The sequence below is a fragment of the Eschrichtius robustus genome, chromosome 3, assembly GCF_028021215.1.
Source record: "Eschrichtius robustus isolate mEscRob2 chromosome 3, mEscRob2.pri, whole genome shotgun sequence".
Lineage (NCBI taxonomy): Eukaryota > Metazoa > Chordata > Mammalia > Artiodactyla > Eschrichtiidae > Eschrichtius > Eschrichtius robustus.
Window position 1 is genome coordinate 117,812,887 of NC_090826.1, and position 12,977 is coordinate 117,825,863.

A 12,977-nucleotide genomic window follows, 5' to 3' on the forward strand; every position below is an offset into this window, starting at 1 on the left:
AGAATGGGCAGCATCAGAAAATCTACAAATAACAAATGCTGGAGAGGGTGTGGAGAAAAGGGAACCCTCTTGCACTGTTGGTGGGAATGTAAATTGATACAGCCACTATGGAGAACAGTACGGAGGTTCCTTAAAAAACTAAAAATAGAATTACCATATGATCCAGCAATCCCACTACTGGGCATATACCCAGAGAAAACCATAATTCAAAAAGACACATGCACCCCAATGTTCATTGCAGCTCTATTTACAATAGCCAGGTCATGGAAGCAACCTAAATGCCCATCAACAGACGAATGAATAAAGAAGTTGTGGTACATAAATACAATGGAATATTACTCAGCCATAAAAAGGAACGAAATTGGGTCATTTGTTGAGACATGAATGGATCTAGAAACTGTCATACAGAGTGAAGTAAGTCAGAAAGAGAAAAACAAATATCGTATATTAACGCATATATATGGAACCTAGAAAAATGGTACAGATGAACCGGTTTGCAGGGCAGAAATTGAGACACAGATGTAGAGAACAAACGTATGGACCCCAAGGGTGGAAAGTGGGGGTTGGGGGGAGTGGTGGTGGTGGTGTGATGAATTGGGATATTGGGATTGACATGTATACACTGATGTGTATAAAATGGATGACTAATAAGAACCTGCTGTATAGAAAAATAAAATAAAATTCAAAAATTAAAATAAAATAAAAAATAAATGAATGTGTAAGCCAAATGAATGTGTAAGACATTCCAGTCAGGAGGTCCCCCAGTCCAAGTCTTCCAACCTCCATTGGACACTCTTCCCTCTAAAACTGAAAAAAAAAAAAAAAAAATCCATTGGCTCAATTTCCTGCCTTACATACTATGGAAAAACCCAGCAACCTCTCTGAGATTTCAGGGGATTCCCAGAGGCTCCTTATGGTCACCTCTGGCTCTGACTTCCTGTTCTAGCTGAATTCTCTCACATCTCTCCTCCCACGCTGTTTTCTTCTCTCCAATGTATGTAGGACCAAGTATGGAGCCCCCTCTTTCATCTGCAAAACATCACCAATCCAAGACAGTTGTGTAGATTGCTACCGAAGGTTTTGGATAACAGAGGAATTACCTCACAGCCCAAAAAATAAATAAAAATGGGAATTAGGCATCTCTGCTCTCATGTTTCTCAGCATCCCTGCAACAAGGAACTTCCTACTGGCTGAATTTCCCCCTCAGAAGAGTGACCCCGCCTCTGGCTCCCAGGCTGGCCTCTCCCTAGCCTCCCACATCAATCAATTGCCAACTTCCCAATGTTGTCTTATACGGGGAAGCCTAACTCTTCTTTGTTGCACCATCTCCTGTCTAGGCTAGGTTTTCACAGCAAAACTTGCCTATTTAGATGTTTTTTCTAACCCAAGAGTTTGCATCTCTCCTTCTAGGCCGTGCTCTGTATAAGAGCATTTACTATCTTCTATGAGCTAGGTGTCCTAATAGATGCCAGGATATAAAGATGAATAAAATATGGTTTCTAAGGAATTCCCTGGCGGTCCAGTGGTTAGGACGCTGCACTTCCACTGCCGAGGGCCCAGATTCAATCCCTGGTCGGGGAACTAAGATCCCACAAGCCGTGTGGCTCAGCCACAAAAAAAAAAAAAATATATATATATATATATATATATATATATATATATATATATATATATATATATATATATATGGTTTCTATGTTAAAGAAGCTTGGTTGTCTGTTCTTAATCTCAACATTTAGTTTCCATGATCCAGTTGTCTGCCTACATTAAAATGAAGTACATTTCCATCCTCTGCTTCAACATGTTGTGCTGTTAATAGCAGTCAGGAATCTTTCAATTCCAAGTGATATAAATCTACCTCAAAAACCACCATAAGCAAAAAACGTAGAATTTATCAGCTATGTAACTAGGAGATTCAGAGGTGGAGTCAGGGGCATGATGGGGTAAGTACAGGCTCAGGTGAGGTCCTCAGGCTACTCTCTTCATCTTCTTTTTGCTTCTTTTACTCATTCTTTACTTCTGCAGACAGGCTGTCTCCTTTGGTAGGGAAAATGGATCTGTGGACTCCTCACCCTGTGCAGACGGGCACTGCCACGGAGACTAGCGTGGTGCCTTCTAAAGCATCCTGAGCAGGAGCCCCACTTGTCTGGGACTAAGAACAGTACTAACCATCCACTCAAGCTGAGTTGGAAGACTTGGTTCAAATCCTGCTGATTCTGCCTTTTAAATATCACGTAAAAGTCTTAAACTGGGACTTCCCTAGTGGTCCAGTGGCTAAGACTCTGCACTCCCAGTGCAGGGGGCCCAGGTTCGATCCCTGGTCAGGGAACTAGGTCCCACATGCCGCAACTAAGAGTTCACATGTTGCAACTAAAGATAGATCCCAGGTGCTTAAACTAAAACCCGACGCAGCCAAATAAAGAAATAAATTTTTTTTAAAAAAATCTTAAACCTTGCCTGTCTCCATTCCCTGCTATCACCGCCCTTCTTTTCCTTCACAGGTTTGGATTCCAAAGACCATCTTGTACCTCAAACTCCTTTTCAGTGTCTACCACCAGAGAAGCCAACATGAAACACCAGCCCCTGTTTTAAAATATAGCTTTTATTACTACTTAGGTATGGCAAGGCCAATAAATGAGGACACAACTGTCATTGAAGAGACAGTTATACTCTAGGTTAAGTATAACTTAATGGTGGGATGAACTGGGAGATTGGGATTGATATATATACACTAATATGTATAAAATAGATAACTAATAAGAACCTGCTGTATAAAAAAATAAAGGTTGAGAATCTGCCTGCCAACACAGGGGACACGGGTTCGAGCCCTGGTCTGGGAAGATCCCACATGCCGCGGAGCAACTAGGCCCGTGAGCCACAATTACTGAGCCTGCGCGTCTGGAGCCTGTGCTCCGCAACAAGAGAGGCCGCGATAATGAGAGGCCCGAGCACCGCGATGAAGAGTGGCCCCCACTTGCCGCAACTAGAGAAAGCCCTCGCACAGAAACGAAGACCCAACACAGCCAGCCAGCCAGCCAGCCAGCCATAAATAAATAAATAAATAAATAAATAAATAAATAAATAAATAAATAAATTTTTTGCAGTTAAATGTAAACTGAAGCCACGAGGATCTTCAATTACCTTGCTGCAACTCCCTCTTTTCTCCATGACCCTACAACAGGTCCCAGGGGGCATCCAAGGTCAATCCAGGTACACCAGCCACTAAGGGTGGGAGGTCCCAGAGTCAAGCTATATCAGGCAAGTTTACCCAGAGAAGTCAGAAGCAACAGCACAAAAGCAGGTTCAGTGGATGAGGCAGGCAGCCGGAAGTCAGAGCTGCAGCAGCAGCAGCAGTATTGGGTTTAGGGGTGAGGTAAGGACATAAGCCATATGTTTTAATCAGGATGGGCTCCGTTATATTTCCCTAAAACAGCTTCCAAACTCAGTGGCTTAGCACAACAGAGGTTTATTGCGTGCTAATGCAGTCACCTGCAGGTCCGGGTGATTGCAAAATATTTGTCATCCATGGAGCAGTTCACAGTAATTTCAACATGAGGCCTTCTTGGTTACAGAACAGATGATACATCTGGAGCATCTTGCAGGCTTTTCTTTGCTTTAGCCTGGAAATGAAATGCGTCACGTTTGCTGACAGCCCATTGTCCACAACTAGTCAAATGGCCCCACCTAATTTTAAAAACACTGGTAAATGTGGGTGTGGTAGACAGAATCCAAAGATGTCACCCACATTCCTTCCCCATTGATTACATGGGGATATCACTCCTCCCATCAGAGGTGCAGCCTATTTCCCCTCTCTCCAAATCTGACAATGTCACCTCCTTGACGGATAGAATGTAGCAGAAATCATGTACGTGTAGCCTAGCCCTTAAGAAGTGGCACCTTCTGTTTTTGCTCTCTTGGAACTCAGCCTCCATGGATAAGGAAGTCCAAGCTATCCTGTTGGAGAAAGAGGGGTCATGGAGGGTGAGACACAACTTGGAGAGAGAGGCATGGAGGAGAACTAAGGAGCCCCTGCCAAGTTCCCAGCGTAATGCAGCCCCATAAGTGACCTGGCTGACAATGTCCATTGCTCAGTCAACATACAAAATCCAGAGAAATAACCCAAAAGTCCATCAACTGATAAGTGGATAAATAAAATATGGCAAATCCATAAAATAGAATATTTTTTGGTGATAAAAAGGAATTAAGTATTGATACATGCTGCAAAATGGATGAACCATTTATATGAAATATTCAGAATAGACAAATCAATAGAGAGAGAAAGTAAATTAGTGGTTACCTAGGGCCGACAGGGTTGGGGGAAATGGGGTGTGATTGCAATGGGTATGGAGTTTCTTTGGGGGTGATGAAAATATTCTAAACTTGATTGTGCTGATGGTTACACAACTCCGTGAATATACTAAAAACCATTCAACTGTACACCTTAAGTGGGCGAATTGTATGGTATGTGAATTCTATTCCAATAAAGCTGTTTTTAAAAATCAAGGTAATTGATATACCCTCAGAACTCTTAACAAAAATTATCCAAAACTTGCAAATAAGGCGAAAGGATGACTGCATGTGGCTTCAAGGTCACACACAAGCATGGTCCAAGAGGCTCCCCCAAGGATTATCTCATTCTTTCCTTCCGGGCTGTCCAATACTGTAACCACAAGTCACAGGTGTCTACTGAGCACCTAAAATGTGGCTAGCACAACCAAATGTTTAATTTTATTTAACTTTAATTAATTTAAAATTTTAAACTTCAGTTATTGGGAAACTTTTAAATATATATGTATATATATATATACATATATATTAATGTAAGTCTTTGTCTTTATTTGCATCTTGGGTGGGTTTTTTGGGGGATGTTTGTTTGTTTGTTTGTTTTGGCCATGCCACACGGCTTGCAGAATCTTAGTTCCCCGACCAGGGATCAAATCCAGGCCCTCGGCAGTCCTAACCACTGGACTGCCAGAGAATTCACAGTATATTTTTAATTATGTTTGGAACAACTTTTTCACTATAAATTTTATGAAATCAAAATGCAACATCAACAATTCTGATGAATATATAGTATACAAATTGAGCTGAGCTGTATGTGAGTGTTAAATACACACTGGATTTTGAAGACTAAGCAAGAAAAGAAATTTTTTACATTGACTACATATTGAAATGATAATATTTTGGCTACACACACACACATATATTAAAGTTAATTTCACTTTTTTTTTTTTTTTTACTTTTTACATAGGGTTAAAAGAAAATTTTAAATTACATATGCAGCTTGCATTATGCTTCTATTGGACAGTGCTGCTCTAAGGTACAAACCTTTCATTTACTAGTTGCAATTAATTAGGGCCTAAACTCTGAAGTTACACGTTAACTTGTCAATTTTTGCCTCTTAAAAACACAAATGATTGAAGACTACCCCCAAAGTTTTATTGCCCAGCTTATTTCTAACTTAGTTTATTTATTCCAGAAGGCCCTTCCTGACTACTATATAAATCTCTATTCCACAAATGCTCTTTGTTTTTTGTTTTTGTTTTAATTTTATTTATTTATTTAATTTTGCCTGTGTTGGGTCTTTGCTGCTGCACGAGCTTTCTCTAGTTGTGGCAAGCGGGGGCTACTCTTCATTGCGGTGCTCGGGCTTCTCATTGCGGTGGCTTCTCTTGTTGTGGAGCACGGGCTTTAGGCGTGCGGGCTTCAGTAGTTGTGGCTCACGAGCTCTAGAGCACAGGCTCAGTAGTCGTAGTGCACGGGCTTAGTTGCTCTGAAGCATGTGGGATCTTCCTGGACCAGGGCTCAAACCCATGTCCCCTGCATTGGCAGGCGGATTCTTAACCACTGCACCACCCAGGAAGTCCCTACATTTATTTTCATACTGTTAGAGGTATATCTTCAGGGTAAATTCCTAGACATGGGATTGAAACCGAGTCCCCCTGAAACTGAGTTCTCCTGCTCAGTTTATGATTAACCTCTCTATCCAAAACTTTATTCACTTTCTTGTCCCGCCCCTGTTCCCCTCAGGATTGAGAAGTATCAAAGAAAAGGAGGAGATTGAAAAATGAGCAGGACCCTGCAGGGAATTCCCAGGTACAAAAAGTCCTCCTTGTCCCCTGTTTCTTGTTTGTAGAAAAAGGATTTAGTCCCTTAGGCTTTCTCTGAGTTCCAAAGAGCAGACTCAAACAGTTACTTATTAGGGAAGTGAGGGAATGCAGAAAAAAAGGAAAAGCAGTCAAGCAAGAAAAGTAATGATAGCTTAACAATATTTCAGCCACAACACAGTGTTCTATTTCCTCCTCAAGGGACGTAGATAACAATCTGACGCATGTCTTTGAGTTGTTCTGCAGAAACTAAGACACTCCCCACCCACACACCCAGGTATAGGATGGTGACTACATGCTGACCACAGCACATAGACCCCGGAATGGTTGGAACCAGAAGGTTGGTGATCAAGATTCCTGAAACATCAGGAATTCCCTGGCAGGCCAGGAGTTAGGACTCTGCGCTTCCACTGCAGGGGGCACAGGTTCGATTCCCTGGTCAGGTAACTAGGATCCTGCAAGCCACATAGAGTGGAAAAAAAAAAAAAAAGACTTCTGAAACATCACCCTGTTGCCTCACCACCTACCAGTCAGGAGAAACTCCATGAGCTGCAATCCTCACCCCAAATGTTGCCTTTAAAAACCCTTCCCTGAAAGACATCGGGAGTTCGGGTTTTTTGAGCACAGGCTGCCCAGTCTCCTTGCTTGGTGCCCTGCAATAAATGCTGTACTTTTCTTCACCACAACCTGATATCAGTAGATTGGCTTTGCTGCATGGCAGGTGAGTGGACCTGAGTTTGGTTTGGTAACATAATGACCAGGTCAAATTTTAAATGTATATGTACTTTTGTTATGATATTGACAAATTGCCCTACCTTTTGGTTTGTGTGTGTGTGTGTCTGTGTGTTTTTAAAGATTTATTTATTTATTTGGCTGTGTCGGCTCAGTAGTTGCGGTGCGTGGGTGCCCCGAGGCATGTGGGATCTTAGTTCCCTGATCAGGGATCGAACTGTGTCCCCTGTATTGGAAGGTGGATTCTTAACCACTGGACCACCAGGGAAGTCCCACCCTCCCTTTTGTATTCACACCAACAACATACGAGTGTTTGTTTCCCCCACAGCCTTGACGATCAAGTGTATTATCAAGTGAAGGGGAGCAGAAAATGCCACCCCAAAATGTGCCTTTTTGGTATTGAGGAGAAAGAAATTTTCCTCTACCCAACTAGGTTTTTCTGGCTGGTTTAAGAAATAAATTGACATGAGACAGATTAAGAGGAGCAAATCAAACAAAATTTAATTAATAACATGTGTACAGGGCAGAGACCCAGGAAAACTGAGTAACTCACCAAAATGGCCAAAGCCCTCACCTTAAATACCATCCTCAGCTAAAGTCAAAAGAGAATGTTTAGGATGGGGGCAGTCGGTTATGGGAAGCTACCAGGAACAGCACAGTAAGCAAGGGTGATTGTGATGCAGATTTAAGTCACTGCCTTCTCCATTGCTAAGAGTTTCCAAAGATTTGGTCCTCTTCCTGTTCCAGGTACAGAGAAGATACACCCTTACAAATGGAGATTTCCCTCACAAATGTAAATGTTTCTTACAAAAGGGCAACTCCTACTTGGTTTTCAGAGCGCTTCCCATGTCTGCTGTTCCTCAGAAAATAACCAGCTTCAAACAATAAATATGCCAATGAGACATATTTTAAAGCGGCAAATTCTGCTCCCCTACATTGACATAAGGATTCTCTTGAGTTGCTTACTTTTTAAAAACAGCAGACACAGGAAAAGCTCTGAAAACCAAGTAGAAGTTACCCTTTGTAAGAGAAATTTACATGTTGAAGGGAAATCTCCATCTGTAAGGGTGTCTCCCTTTCTGTACCTGAAAGAAGAGCATGACCAAGTCTCTAGAAACCTCTTATCAATGGAGAAAGCACAGACTTAAATCTGCAAAACAAACCTTACCCTTTTTACTGTGTTTTGCCTGAAAACCTCCCATAACTAGCTCTGCCTCCCCAACACTCCAACATTTCGTGCCTTTAGCTAGAGACAGTATTTAAGGTGAGAGCTTCAGCCATTTTGGTGAGTTTTCCTGGAAACATGTGTACTGGAGGTATATATGTTATTAAACTTCTGTTTTTTCTCCTGTTAATCTTTTTAATGTTGGAGGGAGGGGGGTTCTTCAACCAAGAACTTGGAAGGGTAGAGGTAAAGTATTCTTTCCTCCCCTATACAAGCTTTTTAAATTTTCCCGGGGCTTCCCTAGTGACGCCGTGGTTAAGAATCCGCCTGCCAGTGCACGGGACACCAGTTCAAGCCCTGGTCCGGGAAGATCCCACATGGTGCAGAGCAACTAAGCCTGTGCGCCACAACTACTGAGACTGTACTTTAGAGCCCGCGTGCCACAATTACTGAAGCCCGTGCGCCTAGAGCCCATGCTCCACAACAATAGAAGCCACCACAGTGAGAAGCCCACGCACCACAACGAAGATCCAACGCAGCCAATAATAAATAAATAAAATAAAATAATAATAATAAATTTTGCCAATCTGATAAGTGAAGTTAACTATTTGTAATTCCTCATACTTAACTCTATGTCCAGGAAATTATGCCTGTAACATAGCATCACGTTTGGAAGAATAGCCATGCCAGAAGGGTCTAGCTCCACCTGGTGGTAGCATATCTAGTTGCAGGAAAAGTACTGTACCTTTACCTCAGGGATATTTGTGCCTTTGCACATTTGCTTACCTCTTAAATCTCCTGCCCCTTCTTCCCTAATGAAAAAAACCTGTATTCTAACCCCTTTCCTATTGGCTACAGCTTGTGCCATATGCCAAACTTTGTGAGTTAAATGGCCACTAAAATAATCCACACCCACACAGTTTGCTGTTTACATTAACCTGACTTCACTATGTGAAGGTCTGCATTAACAAGACCTTACTAACCCAGGAAACTCTTGCCCAGGAACTAGACATCCCGACAAAGTGTCCTTAGCGTAAAATGACTCATCAAACAAGAGTAGCTAGGAAACCCTTCTCTAGAAAATATTTCCCACCAGTCCTAAATTATTTTGCCACAGAGTATGCCTAATCTCAATCAGCAACCCCTGCCTCCCCCCACAATGAAATACCCCCTGTAAACTAGACTCCAGAATTCCCATCAATACCCTGCCTTTGCACCCCCATTCTGAGACTCTACTAAGACTTTATCAATGACGTTCCCTCTGTTACTCCAATAAGCAAGAAACTCGGTTTTGCCTTACCAACAGATTATTTTGTGGTATTTTGGGGGAGCCAGCTTTCAACTTAAGAGAGAAGTACCTTTATCACCAAGTTCCAGACAGGGGAAAGGTAAGGGATTGGCCTTTGTCATACCAGACATTGGGCTTGACCCTCTTACCAACCTCATTTCACAAGTACACCTGTAGTTTAGTCCTTTTGTCCATTAGACTCTTTAAAATATTAGAGGGTGCCTTGGTCCATTTAGGCTGCTATAACAAAATATCATAGACTGGGTAGCTTATGAACAACAGTAATTTATTCCTCACAGTTCTAAAGGCTGGAAGTCTGAGATTGTTACTGAGTCCAAGCTCACTCTGCTCACCTCACGACAGGCCAATAAATCAGGAGACGAGGTGTTGAGGCAAGGAATAGTGACTTTATTCAGAAAGCCAGCAGACTGAGAAGATAGCGGACTAGTGTCCCCAGAGAACCATCTTATCGGGGTCTGAATGTCAGTTTCTTTAATAGAGCAGAGAGGGAGAGGAGGTGAGGAAGTAAAGTAAAAAGGCCATTAGTTTTGCCTGGCTTGGCCAGCATATGGGAGGGGATGTGTTAGTTTCTTCTTTTCTGCAGCCATTCACAGGTGGGCAGGGTTCCCTGAGGCAGGCCATTATGTATGATTATAATAACAAAAGCAACAAAAAGCAAAGGTTAAAGTCAAAGAAACAGATCCCACATGGAGTCAGATTTTGCTCTTCCCTGTTACAAGATCAGGGTGCCATTGTGGTTGAACAAGGGCTATCTTCCTCATTGCAGACTTTTCCTTGTATCCTGCATGGTGGAAGGGGCCAGGGAGCGCCTTGGAGCCTGTTTTATAAGAGCACGAATCCCATTCTTGAAGGCTCCACCCTCATGACTTAAGCATCTGCTAAAGGTCCCACCTCCTAATACCATCACCTTTGAGGGTTAGGCTTTCAGCATATGAATTTGGGTGGAACACAAGCCTTCAGACCATAGCAGAGGGCAACTTTAGACCACCTGGACCTTAGGCTCTTTTCTGATGTTGGAGGCTAGAGGTTGTCAGCACCTGCTTCCCCCACTAGCCAGCTTCTTTCCCCCCAACCTATTTTCCTTTTATTTCTTCTTTTCTTTTTTTCCTTCTCTCTTCTACATGCCCAAGACCTAAAGGTGACACTATAAGGCCCTAGCTCAGGACTAAACAAGTTTTCAGTGAATAGGAAATTTGACCTGCATCCGTAAAAAATGCTTTCTTGAAACAGACTTCAGATCCAGCCCTGGATTCTGCAGGCACCACAGGGAGCCACAGGCAAGAGCCCCAAATTGTGCCCTCCTGGTATCACTCGCATTGAATTCTATGAGAGTGGCACCTCTGGCCTGCAATGCCTCCTAACATGACATCTCTTACCTGTGAATTTTCCAAAAAGCCTCTGGAGTTGTGTACTGAGTGACTGTGCTGGGGTGGTTTAGGGAAGCTTTCCAATAGCTCTTTCCCATATAGATAATTACGTGTCTGTAACCTTGGTAGAAGCAGAATAGTGAGTCTTTAGAATTTGGGCTCTGGAGCCTGTCTGTCTGGGTTGGCATTTTGGCTCGACTACTTACTCCTATATGACCTTGGGCAAGGCACTAACTTCTTCTTGCCTCAATTCCTCACCTGAAAATGGGGATGATAACAGTACCTTTCTTTTAGGTGTGAGGATTAAATGAGTTAGTACATTGAAAGCATTAGAACAATGCCTGGCACTAATGAGACTTCCAGGCCAACTATTATTATGTAAAGCACTACACAAATACAGCTTCAGCTCCTGCCCTCCAACCAGATTGCTGCTCCCTAGGGAACAGCTTCAGCTACATCAGCTCTTCTGTGGTTCCTAAATGTGTAGCCCCATGAGGGAAAATATAAGGCTGTTTTCCTCCTAAATCTGCTTATCTAGAGCTCTAAAGAATGCTCATGTTTCTCACATCTTTTTTAATCTGTGATGGTTTTACCCAACAATGACATCTCTTTTCAGCCTGGACATCTTTAAGGATTTCGACCTGTGTTTTGTGGAGTACTGCCCTCCAAAAGTAGACATTGAAGAGTAGCAGGATATGCCACCCCAAAATATGCCACTTTGGCATATTGATTATTTCGAGCTGAAGGGAATGAGAAGTGGATACAAGAAAAGCCCTCTGCCCTTCCCCTAGTTGCCTAAAAGCAGAACAGAAATTTGTAAAGGTGCCCGCCTACCTTCTCTACCAGGAAGGACAGAAGTTAATCACCAGAGACAACTCTAGACCTTTAGCCCAGAGATGGCACCAGAAGAAATCCACATAACAAACCTAACACTTATCTCGCATTAGTTTTTCCCATATACTTACTTTCCTACAGTTTGCCAGCCTAGAAAGTCCTTTTCCTTTTGTCTCATCACTTCTTTAAAAATTTATTATTCTTTTGTTATGATGCTGTATATGCCCAAGTTCTAACCACTCCTTTGAGTTACTCATCTGAGTTCTCCCTGTGTATGCATGACACACGTTAATAAAGTCTGTTTCTTTGTCTCTTGTTAATCTGTCTTGTCAGTCTAATGACGGGGCCCCAACTGGAGAACCTAGGAGGGTAGTGGGAAAAAGATATGTTTTCCTTCCCCTACAGCATAGACTTCAGGTGTTCTGAGTGCAAACAGAATTGGAAGTCACAAGCCTTTTAGGAATGTTGCCAAAACATTGGTGGAAAAGGGTGAGATAGAGGGGGCTGAGGCTTTAGGCGTTGTCCTTGCTCCTCCTTTATCCCTCTGGCCACACTGCCCTTGCTAAGCTCCTTCCACAGCAGGATAAAGGGACCTCATTCTCAGCACTCAGCCTTTCCTGTATGGGTTGATGTCTCCCTGAGGAAGGTTTCAATGTGCTCCTTATTGGCCACCTCAACACCTTAAACCGTGAGCTGGTCTCAGAGGTAGGATGAGCAGCTCTGAAAATCCAAGAGCCCAGCCCACTTGGAAGGACTCAGCACACCAGAGGGAGTGAATGAGGCCACTTCATTCTCTTCTCGGCCCCATACCCTGTTCCACTGTCTCCATTGCCTATACACCAAGAAAAAAATGCACGTTGAAAAATTCAGGGCCTTGGGCTTCCCTGATGGCGCAGTGGTTGAGAGTCTGCCTGCCGATACAGGGGACACGAGTTCGAGCCCTGGTCTGGGAAGATCCCACATGCCATGGAGCACCTAGGCCCGTGAGCCACAACTACTGAGCCTGCGCGTCTGGAGCCTGTGCTCCGCAACAAGAGAGGCCTCGATAGTGAGGGGCCCGTGCACCGCGATGAAGAGTGGCCCCCGCTTGCCACAACTAGAGAAAACCCTCGCACAGAAACGAAGAGCCAACACAGCCAAAAATTAATTAATTAATTTATTTATTTATTTAAAAAAAAAAATTCAGGGCCTGGGGTCCTCTGTCCCCCAGCTCCATTCAACTTATTTTCATTTGGCTTCCACACAAGAAACAAGAGGTAATAACGCTGGTGACAGCCAACATAGCAGCTCCTCAGTTATCTTGACTTATTTAGATCTGGGGACATGATACTCATTCATTCACCATTTATCGATTGGCATGATGTGCCAGACACTGGGCACGTACCATGACAAGCTCCCTGCCCTCAAGCAAGTTGGTGACATCAAACAAGGAGCTATAAATAATAATTTATTACTGAAAATGA